Below are 13,891 nucleotides of genomic sequence, written 5' to 3' on the forward strand. Positions count from 1 at the left end.
TGGGTGGGAGAAATATCTCCGTAAATGACAATTTTTTTATTTTTTTTTACACACAATTGTCTATTTATAGAGATATTTCTCCCACTCAGCATGGGTATGTGGAAAAATACACCCCAAAACACATTATACTACTTCTCCTGAGTACGGCAATACCACATGTGTGGCACTTTTTTGCACCCTAACTGCGCTAAGGGGCCCAAAGTCCAATGAGTACCTTTAGGATTTCACAGGTCATTTTGAGAAATTTCGTTTCAAGACTACTCCTCACGGTTTAGGGCCCCTAAAATGCCAGGACAGTATAGGAACCCCACAAATTACCCCATTTTAGAAAGAAGACACCCCAAGGTATTCCATTAGGAGTATGGTGAGTTCATAGAAGATTTTTTTTTTTTTTGTCACAAGTTAGCGGAAATTGATGTTAATTGTTTTTTTTCACAAAGTGTCATTTTCCGCTAACTTGTGACAAAAAATAAAATCTTCTATGAACTCACCATACTCCTAACGGAATACCTTGGGGTGTCTTCTTTCTAAAATGGGGTCATTTGTGGGGTTCCTATACTGCCCTGGCATTTTAGGGGCCCTAAACCGTGAGGAGTAGTCTTGAAACCAAATGTCGCAAAATGACCTGTGAAATCCTAAAGGTACTCATTGGACTTTGGGCCCCTTAGCGCACTTAGGGTGCAAAAAAGTGCCACACATGTGGTACCGCCGTACTCAGGAGAAGTAGTATAATGTGTTTTGGGGTGTATTTTTACACATACAGATGCTGGGTGGGAGAAATATCTCTGTAAATGACAATTATTTGATTTTTTTTACACACAATTGTCCATTTACAGAGAGATTTCTCCCACCCAGCATGGGTATGTATAAAAATACACCGCAAAACACATTATACTACTTCTTCTGAGTACGGCGATACCACATGTGTGACACTTTTTTGCAACCTAGGTGCGCTAAGGGGCCTAACGTCCTATTCACAGGTCATTTTGAGGCATTTGGATTCTAGACTACTCCTCACGGTTTAGGGCCCCTAAAATGCCAGGGCAGTATAGGAACCCCACAAGTGACCCCATTTTAGAAAGAAGACACCCCAAGGTATTCCGTTAGGGGTATGGTGAGTTCATAGAAGATTTTATTTTTTGTCACAAGTTAGTGAAAAATGACACTTTGTGAAAAAAAACAATAAAAATCCAATTTCCTCTAACTTTTGACAAAAAATAAAATATTCTATGAACTCATCATACACCTAACAGAATACCTTGGGGTGTCTTCTTTCTAAAATGGGGTCACTTGTGGGGTTCCTATACTGCCCTGGCATTTTACGGGCCCAAAACTGTGAGTAGTCTGGAAACCAAATTTCTCAAAATGACTGTTCAGGGGTATAAGCATCTGCAAATTTTGATGACAGGTGGTCTATGAGGGGGCAAATTTTGTGGAAGCGGTCATAAGCAGGGTGGCCTCTTAGATGACAGGATGTATTGGGCCTGATCTGATGGATAGGAGTGCTAGGGGGGTGACAGGAGGTGATTGATGGGTGTCTCAGGGGGCGGTTAGAGGGGAAAATAGATGCAATAAATGCACTGGGGACGTGATCGGAAGGGGGTCTGAGGGGGATCTGAGGGTTTGGCCGAGTGATCAGGAGCCCACACGGGGCAAATTAGGGCCTGATCTGATGGGTAGGTGTGCTAGGGGGTGACAGGAGGTGATTGATGGGTGTCTCAAGGTGTGATTAGAGGGGGGAAATAGATGCAAGCAATGCACTGGCGAGGTGATCAGGGCTGGGGTCTGAGGGCGTTCTGAGGTGTGGGCGGGTGATTGGGTGCCCACAAGGGGCAGATTAGGGTCTAATCTGATGGGTAACAGTGACAGGTGGTGATAGGGGGTGATTGATGGGTAATTAGTGGGTGTTTAGAGGAGAGAAGATCTGCGGGCGATCTATTGGTGTGGGTGGGTGATCAGATTGCCCGCAAGGGGCAGGTTAGGGGCTGTTTGATGGGTGGCAGTGACAGGGGGTGATTGATGGGTGGCAGTGACAGGGGGTGATTGATGGGTGATTGACAGGTGATCAGTGGGTTATTACAGGGAATAACAGATGTAAATATTGCACGGGCGAATTGATAAGGGGGGGTCTGAGGGCAATCTGAGCGTGTGGGCGGGTGATTGGGTGCCCGCAAGGGGCAGATTAGGGTCTAATCTGATGGGTAACAGTGACAGGTGGTGATAGGGGGTGATTGATGGGTAATTAGTGGGTGTTTAGAGGAGATAAGAGATGTAAACAATGGATTTGGGAGGTGATCTGATGTCGGATCTGCGGGCGATCTATTGGTGTGGGTGGGTGATCAGATTGCCCGCAAGGGGCAGGTTAGGGGCTGATTGATGGGTGGCAGTGACAGGGGGTGATTGATGGGTGGCAGTGACAGGGGGTGATTGATGGGTGATTGACAGGTGATCAGTGGGTTATTACAGGGAATAACAGATGTAAATATTGCACGGGCGAATTGATAAGGGGGGGTCTGAGGGCAATCTGAGCGTGTGGGCGGGTGATTGGGTGCCCGCAAGGGGCAGATTAGGGTCTAATCTGATGGGTAACAGTGACAGGTGGTGATAGGGGGTGATTGATGGGTAATTAGTGGGTGTTTAGAGGAGATAAGAGATGTAAACAATGGATTTGGGAGGTGATCTGATGTCGGATCTATTGGTGTGGGTGGGTGATCAGATTGCCCGCAAGGGGCAGGTTAGGGGCTGATTGATGGGTGGCAGTGACAGGGGGTGATTGACGGGTGATTGACGGGTGATTGACAGGTGATTGACAGGTGATTGACAGGTGATCAGGGGGGATAGATGCATACAGTACACGGGGGGGGGGGGTCTGGGGGGGGGGGTCTGGGGAGAATCTGAGGGGTGGGGGGGGTGATCAGGAGGGAGTAGGGGGCAGATTAGGGACTTAAAAATAAAATAGCGTTGACAGATAGTGACAGGGAGTGATTGATGGGTGATTAGGGGGGTGACTGGGTGCAAACAGTGGTCTGGGGGGTGGGCAGGGGGGGGGGGTCTGAGTGGTGCTGTGGGCGATCAGGGGGCAGGGGAGGGGGAAATCAGTGTGCTTGGGTGCAGACTAGGGTGGCTGCAGCCTGCCCTGGTGGTCCCTCGGACACTGGGACCACCAGGGCAGGAGGCAGCCAGTATAATAGGCTTTGTATACATTACAAAGCCTATTATACTTGTTACATGCGGCGATCCGGGTGCTAGTAACCCGCCGGCGCTTCCGAACGGCCGGCGGGTTACAACGAACGGTGGGCGGAGCCAGTCCCCGGCGGCTGATCGCGTCACGAATGACGCGATCGCCGCACAGACACTCCCGCAGCCGCCCCCGCCGATGGGCGTATTGCGGTCGTTTGGGCCCGGTCATAATAAGTGCCCGCTTCCCGTCCATCCCAACTCACTCCCCCTCCACTCTCTCTCCAAATCGCCGCTCCCAGCGTGACTCCAGCTAGCATGTCACGCTAGCTTTATTAGTGGAGCGCACACGCTGGGCAGGGAGGAGGCGTGGGAGTGTCCGATCTTCTGCCGTCATGATGCGACGGCAGAAGGGAAGATGATTGGACATACTGCACATGCGCAGAGCAGTATGTCCGGGTCAGGGGTCAGATGAGTCGGCCGGTACCGGGAGCTGTAGCAGACGAGCGGGACCCGACGGCTGGGAGCGAGGGGAGCGGTGAGTGTGTCCTTTCTTTTTCCCTACACATGCTGCATTTATTTTACCACAGCCTGTGGGCTGTGGTATCCTTTAACTGCAACGTTGGTGGTTCAAGCCCATCCAGGCATGGCCTTGCCTTTTGTGTTCAACGGTTGTCCAAAGAGAACCCCAGATAGCCATGTAAATTTGTCTCTCTCTCTCTCTCTCTCTCTCTCTGTAACGATTGGTGTCAACACGCAGAGAGAATCTGATTATTGGTGATCTGCAGAATCACCAGTAATGCAGATATACACCAGATTATGGATGATCTGCAGAATCACCAATAATCCAGGTATGTCTAACCTCTGGACACCTGAGATATGAGTGTTTGGTGTAACAGTAGCACTTTGAGTGAGAACCACCAGAGGAGCTGGAGGTTAGAGGAAGAAAGGAATTCATCCCAAACTGTGGGTGAATCCCTATAGGCTAAAGGCTCCCTAGAAGAGGGGCCTACGCTAGGTTGCAGGATGCCCTGCTGCAAAGATGAACAGACTTGCCCTAACTGGATGTGAGATCCTAGCTCTCTACACCCTGGAGACGGGCTAAGGTAATACAAGTACTCAGTGCTAGTCTTGGGTGTGAGGTCCGTAGTCACAACACCCTGGAACTAGTCTATAGCACAACATAGCATTGACACAGTATCCTAGACTTGGGTGTGAGGTCCGTAGTCACAACACCCTGGAACTAGTCTATAGCATAACATAGCATTGACACAGTATCCTAGACTTGGGTGTGAGGTCCGTAGTCACAACACCCCGGAACTAGTCTATAGCATAACATAGCATTGACACAGTATCCTAGGCTTGGGTGTGAGGTCCGTAGTCACAACACCCTGGAACTAGTCTACAGCATAACATAGCATTGACACAGTATCCTAGGCTTGGGTGTGAGGTCCGTAGTCACAACACCCTGGAACTAGTCTAAAGCATAACATACAAGAGTAATCTAGCTCAGTGTGAATTCCCAGGTCCTTCCCGGTTCTAACACACTGTAGGATCTGACTGAGGTCTGTGTGCTAACACATAAAGCATTCGCAACGGCATACAACGTGAGACTGAGGGACGAGTGGTTATATAGTGCAGCGCTGATCAGCGCCTCCCAGTCCCTAAGTCCCTTCCAGCCAATCCGCATGCATCCTGGGATCAGCTGACCAAAGGAGTCAGCTGATCCCTTTCTGCTTCCCATAAAGCTTCTGTCTCGCCGCGTGTGTATTCCTCAGCCTATGTGCACAGGAAGGCTGTACCACATTAGACACGTCGCCGCGCGTAAACCGCCGGACTGGACGCGGAAGTAGCCGCCACGCCGTCAGAGCACGCGGCGGCTATTCCGCAATCCTTCACACTCTCTCTCTCTCTCTAGTAGGGATGGTCACCGCTTTCCGCGGAATTGTATTTTCCACAATTTTGGGAGGAAATTTGTCATTCCATTCCGTTTGGTCGGAACGGAATTGCATTTTCAATCGGGTGGAATTCTGAAATTGCCTGTGAAATTCTGCCGTTATCCGTTGATGAAAATTCACTTCAATGGCATCAAGTCCTAGAAAGAGAGAGAGCTCATTTTTCTCTTAGGTATATCACAATGGTACATGCTAGGCTGGCTTCAGCATGTAGCATTGCAGTGTGATGTGTTGGTGGCATAATGGTTATGATAGCAGCCTACCACTATGTAAGCTGGCTTTTGAAATCCTACAATTCCCTGGAAGACAAGACCCTCTTCCTTCAGAGGAGGGAGTAGGGAGTTGTGGCGGGGTGCAATATAAGGAATAACAAGCCTACAAGAGCCTAACTTAGCTTTCCCTAGCAGAGTCTGTCAGCAGCTGTCCCTTAACTAATTACTGTAGGTAGACAAGTGAGGAAAACGGCAGGAGAACCTTGCCTTTTATAAGGGGGGTGGGGCTCCAGGAGTGAGTGTAGTGTGATTGGCGACAATGTGCCTGCTGACTGTGATGTAGAGGGTCAAAGTTGTTCTTAATGGAGCATTATGGGCGTGAATCGAACTTCCGCAAAAGTTCGCGAACCACCTAAAGTTCGCCTGGAACCGTTCACGGGCAAAACCGTTCGGGCCATCTCTAATTCCGATATCACTCGCCGTTATCCAGGGCCGGATCTCTCATGAAGCAAGGTGAAACATTTGTATTAGGCGCAGGGATTACAGGGGCGGCATGTTTGTACTGTGTTTACACTAACAGCATGCAGTCAGAGGAGGAGGAGAAGCACGAGGAGAGAGAAGTGAAGAGGTCATCATTGGGGAAAAGCAGCTTGTTGTGCTGAGAGGGCAGAGGGCCGAGCACATGGAATATAGAGCAAGTTGAAATGGAGGCGGCTATTACTTCAATATGAAATTCCGGCTATGTTTTTTTCAGGGCGCATTTAGCGGTTCATAATGATTTTATATGCTATAACGGTGTATAGCGGTTAATACAGATTTTATCTGTTATCACTGTGTATTTATATAATTGTGCCGCTTACTCTTATTTTCTAGCCAATATCTTTCTTCTATAAAGCGGCTATTACTCTGATATAATGTTGCTGTAATTCTCCGCAATTAGCTGCGCTTTTCTCTGCTATAAGAAATGTATTTAGGTCTTAAAGGATACCCGAAGTGACATGTGACATAATGAGATAGACATGGGTATGTACAGTGCCTAGCACACAAATAACTATGCTGTGTTCCTTTTTTTCTTTCTATGCTTGAAAGAGAGTTAAAAATCAGGTATGCAAGTGGCTGACTCAGTCCTGACTCAGACAGGAAGTGACTACAGTGTGACCCTCGCTGATAAGAAATTCCAACTATAAAGCACTTTCCTAGCAGAAAATGGGTTCTGAGAGCAAGAAAGTGGTAAAAAAGGGGAATTTCTTATCAGTGAGGGTCACACTGTAGTCACTTCCTGTCTGAGTCAGGACTGAGTCAGCCACTTGCTTACCTGATTTTTAACTCTTTCAGGCAGAGAAAGAAAAAAAGGAACACAGCCTAGTTGTTATGTCAGGCTTGGCCAGTTATCAGTTCACAGCTCAGCTCCTATGTCCCAATCTATCCCCACCTTCTTCACCCTATGTGGCGCGTCCCCGCTTGAACGGGAGGTGAGGAAACAACACCTGCCCGACTTCGGTTACACCCAGGCCTTGTAGGTGCAAGGTATAGGAGCTGAACGTAGAGTGAACTATGTAACTCACCAGAACCTAACAGGAGATAAGCAGAGTCCAGTAACAATCCGAGGTCATACACGTACAATCAGAAGTATCGAGGTACACAAGGAGCAGGCGAAATCAAGGTCAGGTAATCCTAGGTCGGTCCAGGCAGAGATCAGAGAATAGTCAGGGATCAGGCAGAAGGTCGGTTCAGGCAGCAGGCAAAGCGTAGTCAGATTCCAGGCAGAGGTCGGTTCACAGGTTATCAATAAGCAGAAAATCACTCCCAGCAAAAGCACACAGCCAAAGCTATCACGGGCAATCACAGGAAGCACTCAGCAGGTTTAAATACTTCATGCAACCAATCAGTGGTCGACCACATGCACACAGCAGCCAATCACACGCAGGCAATAATCCTGTTTAAGTGTCAGCTGATGAGATCAGCTGACACAAGTAGCAATACATGTCAGTTGGGTAACTACTCAGCTGACTAACAAAACCTCCTGGCTGTATATTAGCTATAGCATACTGGTCAAAGTCATCGCCTCTGGCGTGAGAGGCCAGGGTTCAAATCCAGCCAGGGACAGTATTCATATTTTATATATTTATTAAAACCCATGTCAGTTGACTAAACTGTCAGCTGACACTACCTCTGTCGCCGCCTCAGACCATACTGTGGCCGAGAGGAGCGAGAAAACCGCCCACCAGTATGCGCAGAGCGATCCCCAGTGCACGCATCACCAGCGGAGGATGGCCGTTGACATGCGGAAGTGGAGGTTCCGACGCAACTCTCATCATGAGCGGTCGCATTGCGGGAACCTCCAGGTGAATTCCTAACACTAGTTATTAGTGTGCTAGGCACTGTACATACACATGTCTATCTCATCATGTCACATGTCACCTCGGGTATCCTTTAATCCTACATACCGGTAATTGTACTGCTTACTCTTATTTTCCTGAAATAATTCTCATCTATAAAGCGGCTATTAGTCTGATATAATATCGTAACTTGTGATTTGCTGGTAACTTGTTATTCTAAATCTAATATTTCTAAAACTTTCATCTATAAAGTGGCTATTATTCCAATACAATGCAGCTGCAATTCTCCGCAATAAGCTGCTAAATTGTATCTAATATAAAATTTCTGCATCCAACTCCTATATTCCTGTAATAATAACTCATCCCACTAATTAGTTTGTACAGTACCGCACACACTGAAACTTAACTACGTCTCAAACGAATTATGATAGTAAACATTCTGGTGAGGTCATCATGACAACACCATAATCATAATAATATTATGCCAATGCTTTACCTATTTACCATAGTTAATATGTTGCTACATCTAATATCATAGTTACCACACTGATGCTAAGTATAATATACCGAGCATTTTCTACATTATGGCAATACCACTGAGCAGTTTAGGCTGCTGGCATCTGTTGCCTTATGATCACATGTACAGCGATAACCTCAACCTGACTGTCTGTGTGTAAGTCCATACAGTGGCGTACCTAGGGCGTTTGACACCCGGTGCTGGTTATTATAAGACACCACCCCTCCCAACTCCCCCCCCCCCCAAAAAAGGGAGCGTGTGTGGCATATTAAGCGCGCCACGGTGGGTAATGCCAGGTATAGGTGCTCCCTGTATAGTAAAGTGGGCAGCATTTTACCAGAAATTGTAAAAAGTGGGTAGCATTTCACCAGAAATCGTAAAGTGGGCAGCATTTCACCAGAAATGAACGTAAAGAGAGCAGCATTTCCCCAGAAAATAATTGTAATGAGAGCAGCATTTCACCAGAAATCGTAAAGTGGGCAGCATTTCACCAGAAAATAATCGTAAAGTGGGCAGCATTTCACCAGAAAGTAATCGTAAAGTGGGCAGCATTTCACCATAAAATAATCGTTATGTGCGCAGCATTCACCAGAAAATAATCGTTATGTGCGCAGCATTCACCAGAAAATAATCGTTATGTGCGCAGCATTCACCAGAAAATAATCCTGTAAAAAAAATAAATTCACTCACCTGGCCGGCCTCTGACGCGCAGCTCCCCGACGATCCTCCAGCGACGATTCTCCTGCAGCCAATGAGTGTAAATCTCCCGTGCTGACAGGCAGAGTGAAGGGAAGATGGCAATAGTATATTAGAGGCGCGTCATGTAATTTCAATTAATGCTCTCTACTTATCAGAGTCCCACACTGCAGCGACTGTAGAGGTAAATCCTTATCCTCAGGTGTAGCAGATATAAGATAGAAAGCAGCAGCGCTGTGGGGTCAACCTCAAAGCAATACAGTTCCACCTCCAGAGATCCCAGTGATATGTTCTTCCACTCCTAAAAGTGACACTCAGTGCACCATAAAAAAGGAGATATGGATTCTCTCAGTGGAATTATAAAAGATAAGTTTATTTGAGTGCACAATTTTCCATATAAAATAGGCAAAGTAAAACTCACATGCAGAGGGTCCTACTCCAGTAGGGACCCTCTTGGCAATAACCGCTTCCCACTCAATGTGGTACTGCAAATGGTAACAGCGATCAGAAGTGTATCATTGCCCGCTCTCGTCCCGACTAGTTTTGGCCTTCCGCCTTCTCTCTCTCTCTCTTTCTCCCCACTTATCTCTCTCTCTCTCTCTCCCCCTCTCTCTCCCCCTTCTCTCTCTCTCTCTCTCCCTACTTCTCTCTCTCTCTCTCTCCCTACTTCTCTCTCTCCCCTCTCTCTCTTTCCCCTCTCTCTCTCTCTCTCTCTCTCTCTCTGTCTCTCCCCCCTCTCTCTCTCTCTCTCTCTCTCTCTCTCTTTCTCTCTCTCCCCCTCTCTCTCTCTATCTCTGTTACCCCCTTCTATCTCTCGCTCTGTTACCCCCCCCCCCCACACCTTCTCTCTTTCTCCCCTTTTCTCTTCCCTCCCCATCTCTCTCTCTCTCCTCCCCTCTTCTCTCTCTCTCTCCCTCCCTTCTCTCTCTCTTTCTCTCCCCCTCTCTCTCTTTCCCCTTCTCTCTCTCCCCCCCCCTCTCTCTCTCTGTTACCCCCCTTCTATCTCTCTCTCTGTTACCCCCCACCTTCTCTCTCTCTCTCTCTCTCTCTCTCTCTCTCTCCCTCCCTTCTCTCTCTCTCTCTCTCCCCCTCTCTCTTTCCCCTTCTCTCTCTCTCTCTCTCTCCCCTCTCTCTCTCTCTCTTTCTCTCTCCCCCCCTCTCTCTATCTCTGTTACCCCCTTCTATCTCTCGCTCTGTTACCCCCCCCCCCCCCACACCTTCTCTCTCTCTCCCCTTTTCTCTTCCCTCCCCTTCTCTCTCTCTCTCTCTCCCCCCCTTCTCTCTCTCTCTCTCTCCCTCCCTTCTCTCTCTCTCTCTCTCCCCATCTCTCTCTTTCCCCTTCTCTCTCTCTCCTCCCCTCTCTCTCTGTTACCCCCCTTCTATCTCTCTCTCTGTTACCCCCCCACCTTCTCTCTCTCTCTCTCTCTCTCTCTCTTCCCCTCTCTCTCTTTCCCCTTCTCTCTCTCCCCCCCTCTCTCTCTGCTCTATCTCTCTCTCTGTTACCCCCCTCACCTTCTCTCTCTCCCCCTTCTCTCTCTCTCCCCCTACTCTCCCCCCCTTCTCTCTCTCTCTCCTCCCTCTTCTCTTTCTATCTCTAACAAAGTTCCAGGTACCTGTGTACACAGCTCCTGCATGCAAGCTTGCTATAGCATAGCCGTAGCAGATGGTGAGTAGAGTTCAAAGGTTGCCATTGTACGGGAGAATGTCAGGAATTCCAAAGCTATATAACCTCAACAGCACTTACAGCTGTGGTGCATCCACTGGGCTCTCACACTCTTCACCTGGCCGTTTTGGATATGGCAACGGCCGAACCTCAGAAAGCATAAAGTGGTCCCAGCACACCAGCTCCAGCTAGTATAACATTGTAAACAGAAAAATAGCATCCACTGCAAAAAGCTTGCCGGTCAAACATAACCCATCATCCGACTTATGCGCTACTCAAACTTTCCTTCCATGCATAATGCTGTTGTAGCTGGTAATTAGTAATGGCACTGTACAGAAGTATTAAAATTGTAAATGGTATATTCATATTGTTGGGATTACAGCTATTGTAGAAGGTAATAAAATTAGAGATGCTAGAAGTTTAGCAGATTGTGCTAAATGCTGCTGTAGTGGTTATGGAACATCAGAGCGCCCCTCATCTGATCTACTACACAAACACTGTTGTAGCCATTAATCGCAGATGCTGTACAGAATGTATCACCTTTTCACTCTGGCCTACTACCCCTCACAAGTGCTCTAAACCCGCAGCTGAACTCTGGTCCCCTACCTCTCGTGTCCCTCCCTCTCCCTCTAGATTGTAAGCCTTTGGGCAGGGTCCTCCTCCTTTGGTGTCCTACCTGATCATGCACCTCCATTACTGTGCCCCATGCTATGCATCTGAGTGAACCTAACTTGCCTAATCTCCATGCTCCATCCAGTGACTGACTAAGCATTACCTTGTACTCATACTGTGCTGTGTGATCTGGTTTTCTTGTATTCCTGTATTGTCATATTGCTGTATGTCCCCCCTAAATATTGTCTGTAACCTAAACTAATATGTTGGCGCTTTATAAATACAATAAATAATAATAATAATAATAATAATACACAATGTGTTATTTTAGGTATTACAGCGGGTCAGTACTTTACAGCCAATATGTAAATGCTGCTTTGTAGATGCACATGTAGGATAGAGAGGAAAGCACAGCCACTATACAATATATGACACAACCGCTCACAATAGTGGCTGAGCTTGCTTGCTTGCTGATACCCAGCACACTGAACCGATACTTTGTTGCTTCTTCTTCCCACGTTACCCCTTTACAGGGCCGGCGCTACCATAGAGGCAAAGGAGGCAGCTGCCCCAGGGCCCCAGAGCTTGTAGGGGCCCCCAGTGGCTGCAAGAGGAAAAAAAAAATTCAAATCGGCCTTATAGTTTTTGAGAAAATCGATTTTAAAGTTTCAAAGGAAAAAAAAATACACATTTAAAAACCTGCCGACTTTAATTGGTTAATAGCAAATCCACCTTAAATGCTAGAAACCCCAAATTTGCAGGATATGTTAAGGGGATCATTAGGAATAAGAGGAAAAAAAACAATTTTTCAAAAAGACCTTATAGTTTTTGAGAAAATCGATTTTAAAGTTTCGAAGGAAAAAAGTATACTTTTAAATGCGGTAAATGTCACTTTTAGTAGCTAACCTAACGGTAGTGTAATTTTACATGCATCAAACGAAAGCGCAATAAATTTCCTGACGGGGTTTGCAGGGGGTCCATACGCAGCCGCAGCGCTTTGGCCAGAGATCGCTATACAGCCGCAATATGGCTGTATGAAGATCCCTGGCATTTTTTCCTATTTTCCCAATTTTTTTTGAGTGTTGAAATTGAAAAAAATTAAAAAATAAAAAAAATTATGTGGGGTCCCCCCTCCTGAAACTTTTTAACCCCTTGTCCCCCATGCAGGCTGGGATAGCCAGAATGTGGAGCTCCGACCGATTGGGACTTCACACCCTGACTATACCAGCTGCAAAAAAGGTCCCCTAATGCCGATTTTTGTTCTGTGGTATATGTTGGGGGGGGGGGGGGGGGGCAGGTTTATTTTGCCCTGGGGCCCCATTGTTGCTTAAACCGGCCCTGTGCTCAGTGGCAGTGCTTACTGATTTCAAATGTAGCACACAGCAGTAACAACATCAGCCATGTTGTGCATTGTTGTGGATTGTTGTGGATTCAGAATCAGAATCAGAATTTTATTTTCCGCCAAGCACGACTGAGTCGTGCCCGGAATTGGGCTTGGCACAAGCAGGGCATAGAAACAGTAAATGACACACACCAGAGATAGCAATACATCAAAACAAATACAATACGGTACGGTACAGTAATTACATAACAGCCATTTCCAAAAGAGAGTTCTGCAGTGCAGGCATGCTTAGAAGACTATTCCAGCTAGTGATGCAAGCGGCCTAAGGAGGGGCCGCTCTTCTTTTGGTGGTGGGGGATGGGAGTGAGTCCAGAGAGTTCAGTAAATTGACAGCTGAGGGGAAGAAGCTGTTCCTGTACCTTGAGGTCCTGGTGTAGATGGCCCGATACCTCTGACCTGAACGGAGACGACAGAAAAAGCGGGAGCCTGGGTGCGATGGATCATTTGCTATCCGCAAGGCTCTGGAGCGCAGTCTGGTGTTGAAGAGTAGGTCCAGTGGGGGAAGTGGTTTTCCGATGATCCTTTTCGCTGATCTGATGACTCTCTGTAGCTTGTGTCTGTCGCTGGCAGAGGAGCCAATGGCGGCAATGTTTGGCTCCAGACATTGATCGACTACTACAGCTGCAACAGATTGGCTGTAACAACCACAACTGTGACCGATTCCAGCACTGAACAACAAAAAAGGGATTTTGGCACCAGAACTGGTAGTGAACCCACTGCGTTAGGCAGTGTTTACTGAAAACCAGTGCAGCACTCGCTGGCAAGTTGTGGACTGCTTCTGCACAAATTTTGATAAAACTTAATTTTGCGTGAACACTGCTACTGAATCTGCTGCCCAGCGGCAATGCTTGCTAAAAACCAGTGCAGCACACAGCAGCTACGAGCACAAGCCAGCTTTCGCCCAGAAACAAAAAACCTCAGCTGCAAGGGTCTTGCAACGCTAGTGAAGTGGTTGCTTAGTGAAGTTCTTGCCAATACAAGGTGGAGCACACAGTACACACACTGTCGCTAACTGAGGATTTTTGAAAACGTGACCTATGGCGATTAAATGAGAATAGAAAGTATTTTACAAAGATCATGAGTGACTGCCGCTAATTGAGGATTTTTAATAAGTGAACTATGGCGATGCAATAAGTATTTAAGCAATGCGGAGATATTTTACATCAATCATGACTGGTACTAATTAAGGTTTTTAAAAGGTGAACAATAAACAGATAAGGATTGCCCACTAATTAAAGGAAATTATTATTAGAAGTAGATCATGATTGGCATTAATTTAAAGAGACTCCGTAACAAAAATTGCATCCTGTTTTTTATC

Source organism: Hyperolius riggenbachi, chromosome 1, assembly GCF_040937935.1.
Source record: "Hyperolius riggenbachi isolate aHypRig1 chromosome 1, aHypRig1.pri, whole genome shotgun sequence".
In the NCBI taxonomy this organism is placed as follows: Eukaryota; Metazoa; Chordata; class Amphibia; order Anura; family Hyperoliidae; genus Hyperolius; species Hyperolius riggenbachi.